We start from the raw sequence: 11992 nt of genomic DNA on the forward strand, positions 1-11992 counted from the left end.
CTCTAGCAGGACACTACCATTGCTCACCAGCAGGGGAAGTGCAGCTCTCAGCTTGTGGCTGAGGACAGGTGAGCTGCTGATCTGTTTGCACCTGCAAGAAGCTTCAGTTTCAGGAAAAGTGCCTCAGGAAAAGTGTTTAATATGTAGATTTTTTTTTTCCTAATTCAAGTCATTATATTTCTTAATAAAGCAAAATTCAAAGAGCCAAAGATGACCTGCACCAACACAAAATGCTACTTTCAACTTTGGTGTCCATCTGTAACCACGGTAACAGTCAAGCCAGTAAACCATGACTCATCAGAACTCTGCACTTCTTTCTCCTTCTTTGGCTCTTTTGTTTTCTCTGTCAACAATTCTCCTCCCCCCTTTTTCGTTCTGTCCCTTCCCCTCTTTTGCCACTTTCTGCATCCCCTGCTCCACCCCTTTCCTCATCACTGGGTACAGACAAACACCCACAAATGTCCCTCCGGCTCATCTTTAGCGCTCCCCAACCCTCTCTGGGCGCTGTGCCCAGATAGAGGCAACATGAGCCGGGCAAGGAGCCCCAGGCGGAGCCCCACAGCAACACCAGCACCTTGAAAAGAAACACCAAGAGAGGAGGGAGGGGGGGGCAGAAAATGAAACAAGAAGGGGAGAAGATGAGGGGAGAGGAGTGAACAGCATTAAAGGAGGATGAAGAGATAAGAGGAAGCGAGAGCAGGAGAGACATGCAGCAGAGGAGGGGAGACAAAAGGAGATTAGAAAAATAGATGGAGAGATACAGATAGAATCAGAAGAAGAAAGATATAGAGGAAAAGGAAAATGTGTGAAGCAGTGAACGAGGAAAAAGAGAGCTGGGCAGACAGCCAGCTTTCCCCCGAGAGAGAGGTCAGAGCAGCGGACACGTCTCTGGAGAGCACACTAGTGTCTGTGTGTGCTGCGCGCACACGCACTGTTTGTTGTGAGTGTGGTTTGTGTGAAAGACGGTGGCAAGAGCTGGAGCGGAGAAGAATTCAGAGGAGGTGAAGAGGAGAGCAGTGGAGCGCAGAGAGAAACTGGAAGATTTGTATAAGATCTATTCAGAAATGTGACCTTGGAATAAAGCCTTATGTTTGCTTCACATATCTGTGTTTTTAAATATGTTAAGCAACACATTTAAAAGATGAGGTAAAATTTACTTAATTTTTCTTTACTCTTTATAAAAGCTCAGCTTTATTCTCACCACATTTATTGCTGTAATGAACAAATTGAACCAGTTAATGTTTTACCTTTTTTTTTTATGTGTGGAATCAGAGTTGGCGTTTGTTTCTTGGCATTTAACACTAGAAATGAATAGAAGTGTTCATAACTCCTAAGCCTGTCAAGTTATGAATTGTTTGCATCCACACAGTGATGTATATTTGTTTTGGGATAATCTGAAGAGTTTGGTGTTTTAATTGTAGAACCATAGTTTGCTGCTATTACAGCTGCTTGTCTTTTGCAGATTTAGCAGGTTTTTCTATCGTATTAATCTGTATTTTGCTGTAATTGTCTTCCTAATATATTAAAAAAAGCTTTATTTTCCTTTTTATTATTAGACTAACCGATGGCTAGTAGCTTCTGGATGAACTGCAGACGGCAAAGATAAAAGTTGTCTAGTCAAGCATATAGAGAATGGCAGTAGCCTGTTTATTAAATCTAAGACCTTTTTTAATACCCCAACAAACTATAAGAATTGAAGGACCAATTGCAGAGCTACTGTCAGATTCAGGGTTGGTTAAACTGATATCCTCTCTGTAAAGTTAGCTGACCATACAAGTTAATATGTCCTCCACACTGATTTTTCTGGCATATATGTAAAGTTGGCTTGATTTGACCAGGTAACTTTTTTTCCTACATAACTGATGTTCCCTCTGCATCGTCTGGGATTTATTGCAAGCAGGGCTGCCTATGTTATTTTTATTTTTTTCCTTGCTCTTAAAGACCAAATATTGCTTAATCATTCTAGCAAGAGCTTCACTGCAGCTGTGGATCTCTGCAGATCATCCAGACTAATTAAAGGTTTGTTGTGGTTTTCCTAATGCCAAAATACCCAAGATCTATCAGACCTCAGTTTTCTTTTTTTAACAGTTAAACTGTGACATTAATTCCAGAACATAGTTCAGTTATCTAAATGCAAGGCTATCACAGGTGGTTGAACGCTATCTGTGTGCTGATAGCACTATCTGGAAGCCACAACATTACATGACCTTACCACATGCACTGTAATGCTCTGATTGCAATCAAACACAAAGCCACATAAAACCCTGAAGACTTATTGAGACTTTTGCATTGGTCATGGAGGCCTTAAAGAAATTCCCCCCCACCCCAACACACACACATGATCCGCAACGATTGTGCGGAGCCTTACCTAGTGGGCAAGAAACAAGATGCATAGACACACAGTCACCGGAGGACAATTCCGAGACCTGTTCAACCATTAGACACAAATATGCAGTCATATTTCTGGAAACTGCACATTGATGATTCTGTAATGTTAAAGGTTTTTATTTATGCTCCATTTGTGTCTGTATCCAGCAGACTAAAAAGTTTCTATCTGCTTAAAAACACTGATTACATAAAGTTAAAAGCATTGTTTCACACTTTAGAATATGTCTCTAATTCCGGAAAGAAGAAAATCCCTAGAGCCTACAGGGTAAAGTTAATGCCAAGGATGCGAGCTGAAGTTTGCATGGATTTTCCTCAAGTCATTACTCTAATAATTTAGAAGACAGAAAAGATCTGAATTTGGGTTTTTTTGTAAAACATGGTTCTGCTACAAATATAAAGTTAAAACAACAAGGCCTTCACCCTAGAAAACAGGTTAAACTGATGAGACAAAGAATATGTTTAAAAATGTGTATGTGTGTGTGTGTGTGTGTGTGTATGTATGTATGTATATATACACACACACACACACACTTATTTAATGTGTGTGTATACAGGGATCATTTGGGGAGAAGTGGGCATACACAGACCCTGGACAGGTCACCATCAGTGACCACAGCCACCCAAGTTCAATTTAAAGAGTTCATTAAATGTAACTGTTATTTTTGGTGAGAAAAGACTCCAGAGAACTTTATTCAGAGGCCCCAGCATAGATTCAAACCAATTATTTATTTGTGATTGAAATATTGTCCAGTACTGTAAATCTCCTTTGTGGCTTAACGCACCATGCTGCAGCTGAGCCGTGCCTGATGTACATTACCGACAGAATCGGAGGTGAATCTGAGGGAAGCTGCATAACATTGGCTGCTGATTCACCCCATGAGTCATCCTTCTTCCACAACAAAAACATTTTCAACCAACAACCGAGTGGCCACAAGAGCAAAAAAAATATTTTGTGTGTTTATGTACGTGTCGTTTTAGGATTTTTCAGTGGAGTCTAAACACTTGTACTTGTGTATTTCTGTGCTTTATACATCTGGGCTGAGGCAATCTGTTTTAACTTGTGTAGATTTGTGAGGCTGTGTGCGTGTACGTCGGTGTGTGTGAGTGTGTGTGTGTGTGTACACCCTCAACCCAAGCGAGATCCGGCAAGCATGACGGAGGATGACAGCTTGATTTATGGCGAGGCTATAAGTAGCATGACTACCGCTTCAGAATGTGTGTTGCATATGCGCATGTGTGTGTGAGAGGAAAAAATGGCAGAAGGAGAAGGAAAAAATGGCTGGATGGATAGGAAGGATCATGCTCAGAAAGAGGGGAGAGATGGGAGGACGAGAGGAAAGGGGGATGCAGAGCAGAGAGAGATGAGCTGAATGATGGTTCTGGAAAGGGAGCATGAAGGATGAGTACATTCAATAGATGGAGGAGAAATTACAAGAAAGAGGTCAGATGGGGCTTACAGTGATTAGAAAAGAACCACCAACTTACTTATATAAATACTGAAAATATTAGAAATTATAAAATGCAAGACGAGGCCGATTTAGCTGCCTGCTGTGACTTTGAATCAGCAAGTTTGCCTGCTGCTAATGCTGCACAATCCCAACAAAATCAGCAACTCTGTGAAATTAAAGAACTAAAAGTTAAGTTGGGATTAATTCTGCAGTGCAAATAATACAAATTACAATATCCATTAATGAAGAAATGGAAGAACTGGAGATCTACAGAGGAAAAATATTCCATTTATTTAAAAATATATATTTTTTTGCAACCTTGACCACGTGTCCCAGGCCTATAGGTGGTAGTAAAATCACACTTTAATGATCCAAAATCAGAAAATTCTAAGGAGTTATGTCTGTCAAATTTTAGGATATTTTTTATTGTAAACATTGGTAAAAACATGCCCACTTTTAAACGGGATTACTGCCAAGTTCCCTCATTGACTCTTTTCTCTTCACTTTGTTGATACTAGATTGTTTAGTCATTGTCTTTACTCCTATGTACAAAAATACAATTTGGAAGAAATTGTAAGGGAAGAGGAGGCAAAAGGCAAGAAATCTGAGCAGCAGAGGTTGATGGAGAGGGAGAGTCTTTGATCTATCTCTTGGTGGGAGCTGGTCTTGGCATCCATCCAGAAAACCCCACAGCTTACACACACACACACACACACATGCATAAAGAGGCCAAACAGACACACACTCCTAGTTAAGGCTCCAGAGCTTTGTTGATTATTTCTGCTGGGAGGATCAAAGACTGAATCCTTGGCCTCCTCCGTCCATTCATCCATCTATCAACTATCTGTCATCTCACAAGTTCATCTGTCCTGACGTTCATCAAGCAGGTCATCTATCTTTCTATCAGACACTTTGTTGTCGGTTGTTACATAAATCTAACTCTCCTTTACAGTAGCCAGGTCTGTCTTATTTTTCCTTATTAAAATAAAAATATATATATATATATATAAAATGAGTTTAGTTTGATGATCTTGGGCTAGAAACACATTTTCTGGTTGGCTTTGACCACACGGTTACAGGCTCTAAGCCCTTTATTGGCCGATTGGCCCTATAAAGCAAAGTAGGATGATTGCTAAGGATTGCACTGAGTGTAATGTTGCTCTGTGTGTATGTTAGTGTTGTGTGGAGGGGGCTTACATTTTGGTTGGAGTAGTAACACCTGATTGGTTTAAGAAGCCTGTTCTGCTGGACTGGTTCAAAACTCCCTTTGATTCAGCCATGCAGCAATCTTGGATTTGACCTATAAGGACATTTTGGTATCTTATTCTAGCAGCTAGAATGACATGTTTAAAAACTTTCACGGAAGACCTGTAAACTGAAGTAAATAATAAAAAATCATTCAGGTTTTTCAATACATTTATTCTACATTAAATAAATCCTAAAAAGAAAAAAAAACACTTTTCAAATAACATGTACAGTTAATGTACTTTAAAGGAATAGTACACCCAAAACATGATTAGCCTTCATTTTCTACTCACCCCCATGCTGAACAACACTCTGGAGTACTTTTTTGATATCTCAAATGCATCTGGAGATCTGGGAGGCTTCTTGCTGTCTGCTGACATTCAAATAATGGTCTACGGTGCCCGAGACAGAAAGGTCCATAAAAGTCCACAAAAAACGTGTCAATATTCCTCCATACTGCTCGTCCAATGTATTCCAAGTGTCCTGAGTGGGTAGCATCCAGAATTTACTCGAAACAAAGTCATTTAGAATGTTTTTAGAGCATAAACAGTAGTGTATAGGATTTCCTGAAAGCGCGCACATGCGCATTCACGACGCTACGGAAGCCAGCAGACCAAATGCTATCCTAAATCTTGTCACCTGCTTGTCCAGCTATGGGAATCCTTCAGGCTTTGCATCCAGTTCTAAAAAGATAAAATTGTCACATTTATGACTTGTCTGTTGCCTATAATTGGTTTATAATTCATAAAATCTTTGTTTGAATAAAGGGTGTATAATGATAATCGTTGTGTCCCTTGACCGAGTAAGTTACTTTTGCCATTAAATTATCTTTATGGTTTTTAGCTCTCTTAATATTTAGAGATAAAAGTACAACAGTCTAAATTTCTTCAACAGGTTAAATATATTAATTAAAACAATTAGGAAAATATCAGATTTTCTGCTACGAAGGTCTCTCTAGCGTCCACCAACCACAGGCGAGTGAATCCCCATCAGTGCAGCGTTGAGATCTGGGTGTATAATAGAGAAATTTGAGCAGAATTAAGTTTATCAATAAACTTAATTCTGCTGTTTTTCCTGTGTGTGCTGGTGGCTGGCATTTCCTCCCCATTTGAGTCACTCCAGCACGTGTCTAATCACATGACTCCACCGATCCAGTCAGAAACAAAGATAATGGCGGATGAGCCCAGTAAAGAATCGTCTAACAAAGCTTTAAACGAATTTACATCAGATAATCCTGTGGAGCTGAGCGCACAGAGAAGTGGAGATTGCGTTGTCAGAGTCGAGCATGCAGCAGACAGGTTTCCAGTGAAGGTGTGAGAGTTTAAACGATGCACATTGTTCTCACTGAATGCTCACTTTGGTGGCACCAAAATTACACCATAGATGTCGAGCAAAAGAACACAAAATGCAAAGCTTGCCTGAAAACTGGCACTACCCAAAGTAACACATCCAACCTCCACCACCTACAGCACAACCACACTCTTGAGTTCAAACATGTGCAAAAGGCTCCATTACCTTTGCTAAAATGTTTGCAAGGGAAGAAATGTTTTTCTCCTGTTAAATGAGACATTGTTGAATGTTTAAACCTGAATGGGTACAAGGCTTTGATATCTAATTGAAAGTAATATAATGTGATTTATTCAATAAATTATAAATAGATCAGTTGAATTTCTTGCACATGCCTTTATTTCTGATAGGAGTCAGAGCATTTATCGTTATCAAGGTAAAACTGCCCAATTTATCATGACATTGATTTGAGGTCACATTTCCCAGCTCTACTTTATGGTCTCTATAAATTGGAACATAAATGTCAACATGTATCTTGAAATGTTATAGATGCGCGGAGTGTGATGCTGTGTTATCCAAAGTATTTGGTCTACTTGAAGACATTGAATTACAGATGTAGAACAATGTGATGGGTTATTATGTATATTAATGCAATCTAATAAGATAATTTCAACTGTTTTAAAGTTCTCTGATGGAGCGTGTGAAGATAAGACTGGATCAAGTTTTTGTTGCAACACTTGACAAACAAAGATATCTAAATGTTAAAGGGGAAAAGCTGTATATTGATGTAGAAAATATTCTAAAAGTGTAGTCTATGCATTAAGGTGTGTCTCATTTAAAACTCTTAAAAAAATGTGTGCAGCCGCATATCATGAATGGAGGCATAAGATTTTGCATTGCGACTAAAACTGCGATGCTTATTCATGGAAAATTAACTGGCATGCATGTTATCTGGTACAAAATGTGCAGACAAAAACTGCACCACATTAATTTGTTGCACACACAACCTCTAAAGCAAGAGCTGAAAAAATACATATATCAGTCTACTGTTGCAAAGCTGGCACAGACCTTGCAAAAAGAGGTTCGTACCCTGGAGAGTTACAATGTACAAGATGGTGATTCTGAAGTATAAGGGTTTTGGAGGCAGCTATGGTTCAAAGGTATCTGGAACCGATGGACGAAACGTTCCAAAAAAGCAAATAAGACTGCAGCTTTGGGATGCGGTTATCCCCTGCATGAATGTGTGGGTTAAAGCAGGAAAAAATATTATTCGTATGCAACAGAGTGACGTCAACAGCTGCCACCATCAAGGTCGGGATCCTGTTAGTATGAGGGACGACTCGGAGTCAAAGCAACATCTTCAGCTGTTGCTCAAACTGTGAAGAAGTCGTTATTACTCACTTAGCTCTTTGTCTCTTACTTACTTTCCATCTTGTTGACCTTGTTGAACTGAAATCTAATGCCACAGTCTCTTTTTAAGACCGTATTCATTTTTTCTTTAAACTGGACATGGTCCTGAAAATGTCCTTTTTTTTTTTTTTTTTTTTTTTTTTTTCCTCCGTGTCTGCTGCAATCATACCAGTCGGCTCCGAGCTGAACCAGCTGCTTATGAATTCTCTGTGTGTCTTTATTTCTGTGAGCTGTGGGGCCTGAAGGTCTAACCCCCAGTTGAACTCTTATAGATGTGTGTGTTTGTGTGTGTGTGTGTGTGTGGGGGGGGGGGGGGGGGGGGGGGTTATGTGTGAGAGTCAGGTCTGTAAACTCTCATCTTTGACCTTAGGCACATACCTATCTGATATTACATCTATCTACACATCTTCCTCTGCATCTATCCATCTCTTTCTTTCTCGATTTCCATCCAGTCTGTTTTCTCTCTGGGGCTCTGGAGCCTTAGGCCGGATGTAAGGGTCATTAAAAAGGGGTGTGTGAGTGTGTACGCACTCCATGCCGAAATCGAGGGCACTGGCCCTTCCTCCTCTGTCTGAAAAGGAAATGCCAAATTACTCCGGTTCTCTCTCCTTTTTGTTTTCTTTCTCTTCTTTCGTTTTCTACGATTGTCAGAGTGATGGATATACACTGCCCCAAAAAATGAAGGAAACACTAAAATAACACATCCTAGATCTGAATGAATGAAATATACTCATTGAATACTTTGTACTGGATTTGGAGCCACAGTCAAAAGTAAACTCGCTGAAAAAAACTACTGCAGGCTGATCCAACTTTGATATAATGTCCTTTAAAACTGGTTTAAAAAAATTATATAGGCCTCCATGTGCCTGTATGATCTCCCTACAATGCCTGGGCATGCTCCTGATGAGTCGGCTGATAGTCTCCTCAGGGATCTCCTCCCAGATCTGGACTAAAGCATCCACAAACTCCTGGACAACCTGTAGTGCAATGTGACGTTGGTAGATGGATCCAGATGTGCTCAATCAGATTCAAGTCTGGGGAACGGGTGGGCCAGTCCGCAACTTCAATGGTCCCATTTTGCGCAAACTGCTGACACACTCCAGCCACATGAGGTCTAGCATCATCCTGCATTAGGAGGAACCCAGGGCCAACCAGCATATGGTCTCAGAAGGGGTCTGAAGATAATCTCCTTGAGGAATTTGCCAATCCTTGTGTTCTCTGGCAAATGCCAAGTGTACTGCATGGTGTTGGGCTGTGAGCACAACCCCCATCTGTGGACATCTGGCCCTCATACCATCCTCATGGAATCTGTTTCTAATAGTTTGTGCCGACACATGCACACTTGTGGACTGCTGAAGGTCCTCTTGCAGGACTCTGGGAGTACTCCTCCTGATCTGTCTGCACAAAGGTGGAGGTAGCAGTCCTGCTGCTGAGTTCTTGCCCTCCTACGGCCTCCTACATGTCTTCTGGCGTTGGTTGTAGGGTCCGTGTCATGCTACCACAATTCTGAAAGCACCACCAACATTCAAAACTAACCAAAAATCAGCTAGAAATCATAGGTATTCTGTGGTCCCCACCTGCAGAACCACGACAGCATTTGAAGATTATAGTGAAATTTTTATTCAGTATTGCTTCCTATGTGGACGGTTTGATTTCACAGAAGTTTGACTTAATTAATTCTTATATTGTGGTGTTTGCGTGTTCGCTTAATTTTTCTTTTCATTGACTATGCTTTTTATACACTCCTCAAAAAAATTAATTCAGTATCTCATTCTAAAGATGGGCTGGTTATACTCCTGCAGCAGTGTGTCACAATGAGCTTTTCGGAGTTATGAGTCAGACATTTTTGATTTAGGCCCAATATTGAAGCATGGTCTGTACTATGTTATTCCACACAACGTAAGAGGGACAATCAGGAACTAGGTGTGGGTCTAGCTACGTCCGAGGCGGTGAGGAAGTGGGGGCAAGTTTGTCGGAAAACAGAGGGACATTAGGGCGAAAAAGAGCGGGGATCAAGGTGGAAAAAGGGTCCCAGCATTTTCGCACACCTCGCTCTTCTAGCTGGTCCATCTTCAAGAGTAATTTTCCATAATAGCGGTCATACAAACAAAACAAGCTGTGAAGGTACCAAACAGGAAATGTGCATAGTGTAGAGCAGATTTGGGAGAGGTGCAGCAGTCTCTGCGTTCACCAGCGCCCCTACGCAGGCGACCTGGTTTCGAAGTATAAATCGGCCTTAAAGATGCATAACCTGAAGAATATAACTGACAAAAAAGGAAAACAATAGCGGTTCAATGACTTGTTTTTGTTTTGCTTTTTCCAGGACTGTATAAGGATTTCAGAGCCTAGTTTGGTGATGTTGTTAAACCCATGTCCAGCTCTGATATACTGCAGGGGAAAGAGTTATTTTATCAAGGTTTTTCAAGGTTTTTGGGTTTGTTTTGAAAGTAGGTTTTTAAGTGTCATGTTGTTTTTCATCTGTTTTGTTTTTTTAATGACAATTCTGCTTTTAGATAAAATAAAATAAAAAGTTCTTAGCACAATTATAATACTGTTAAGTGCTGCCAAAGCAATACCAAGGAGTACCCTGACACCATCTGCCTAGACAGGCTTTAGGTGTGTTATAACTCTAACCTAAAAAGAAGCATAAGAAGCCTGTTTTGAAAATAAAGAGAAAATGTTCAGTGTGTGTGTGTTGTGCTGGAGGTGTGCCAGGGTGCCTGCCAGTCAGCCAGGCTGAGCTGAAGGGCCCCTGCTGGGGGTGGAAGGTTCAGGCAAGCCCCCTGCCTCCTCCAGCTTACTGGAGCGTGCTGGGAAACGAAGGAGGGGGGAGAAAGAGAGAGCTGGAAAGGGGGGTGGACATGGAGAAGAGATAATGATCCTGAGAAAAGAAGAAGGTAAAGAGAAAAAGAGATGGAAGCAGACAAACAGCACTGAGCTGCAGAGAAGGAGGAGGATATGTGATGTTGATGCAGAGAGAGGTGGAGAAGGTAAATCTAGAGCAGGAATGTGAGGAATGAAGAAGTTTTCTTCTGGCTGGAGACAGAAATGGAGGAAAAACAGGAGATCCTGCAGACATTAAACGGTGTTCAGTCCTCTTGCAGAGCTCCACAAATCCAGCAGTGTTGGTTATATTAATAAAATATGGAGATTTTTTCTAAGATAAAGATCTGAGTAATACATATACTTATCTCTCGTATCATTTACACACATCTTAAACGCGTAAACCAAGTTGGAATGAAAAGATTATTCCTGTATTTTATCCCTTTTAAAGGGCATAATTACTACTGCTACATGCCAGGTTCTTCTACTTATTTTTTTTTCAAGCAAATGGGAAGTAATTCTCACTAAAGATATCATTATTGGTGTTTGGATTTTTTTTTTTGATAGCTGTGACAAAAAGAAGAAAATTGAAATATATGGGGGTAAAAAAAAACAAAAAACCTTTTGCATGTTAAAAGTAAAACAGATGTTCTGCTCCAGTGTTCATTTATAGATACTTTGGTCTGTGCCTTTAATGGGCTTTGAAGAGAGCTAGGAGTCATCGTTAAGGTTAAAGTTTGGATTTGAAAGTAAGGATAATCCCTTAGAAAGGTTTCTGGATTTAACTAAATTTCATAAAACTAACAAAGGTAAAGTTTAACTGGGTGGCCTATAGAGAGTTAACTGTTCCACACAACATCCCTAAATATGTTGCTATCTTTAAAACCTTTACTCTTACTCATTAACTTTTGTGCTACATATGGCCTGAAGTACTCATCAGTATATAGGCCATGTGTCATCCAGTATCTCGAAATGGAAGGGGTAAAGCACAACTGCAAACTGCAGAGAATTTCACCTTCATGGAAGAAGGAAAACAATTAAGACTATTATATGAATATCAAGATCTCTTGATGTGCATTTTTGGTAGAGATGAATTACAAAATACTTGCAGTTATAATGCATACGTACCTCTTCAAACTTTTGTGTTTTATAAATCTCTTTTCTTACAAAATCTAATTTAAACACAAACATGTTTTTAGAGGTAGTATATGATTGCTTATGTGGTTCAAAACTCCTTTAAAATCAGTTTTTCTGTTTTTCTAATTCCTCTGTTGCTTTGTGTACCTCTTATGTTTTACCTCCATGTTGTTGGTTTTTTGTCTTGTTTGACTCTGCACACACATTGGCATCACTCAGGGGTGGTTTTGCCAAAGCCTCTAAACGCAGCATGG

The sequence above is a fragment of the Cyprinodon tularosa genome, unplaced genomic scaffold, assembly GCF_016077235.1.
Source record: "Cyprinodon tularosa strain WSP-4 unplaced genomic scaffold, ASM1607723v1 ctg437, whole genome shotgun sequence".
In the NCBI taxonomy this organism is placed as follows: domain Eukaryota; kingdom Metazoa; phylum Chordata; class Actinopteri; order Cyprinodontiformes; family Cyprinodontidae; genus Cyprinodon; species Cyprinodon tularosa.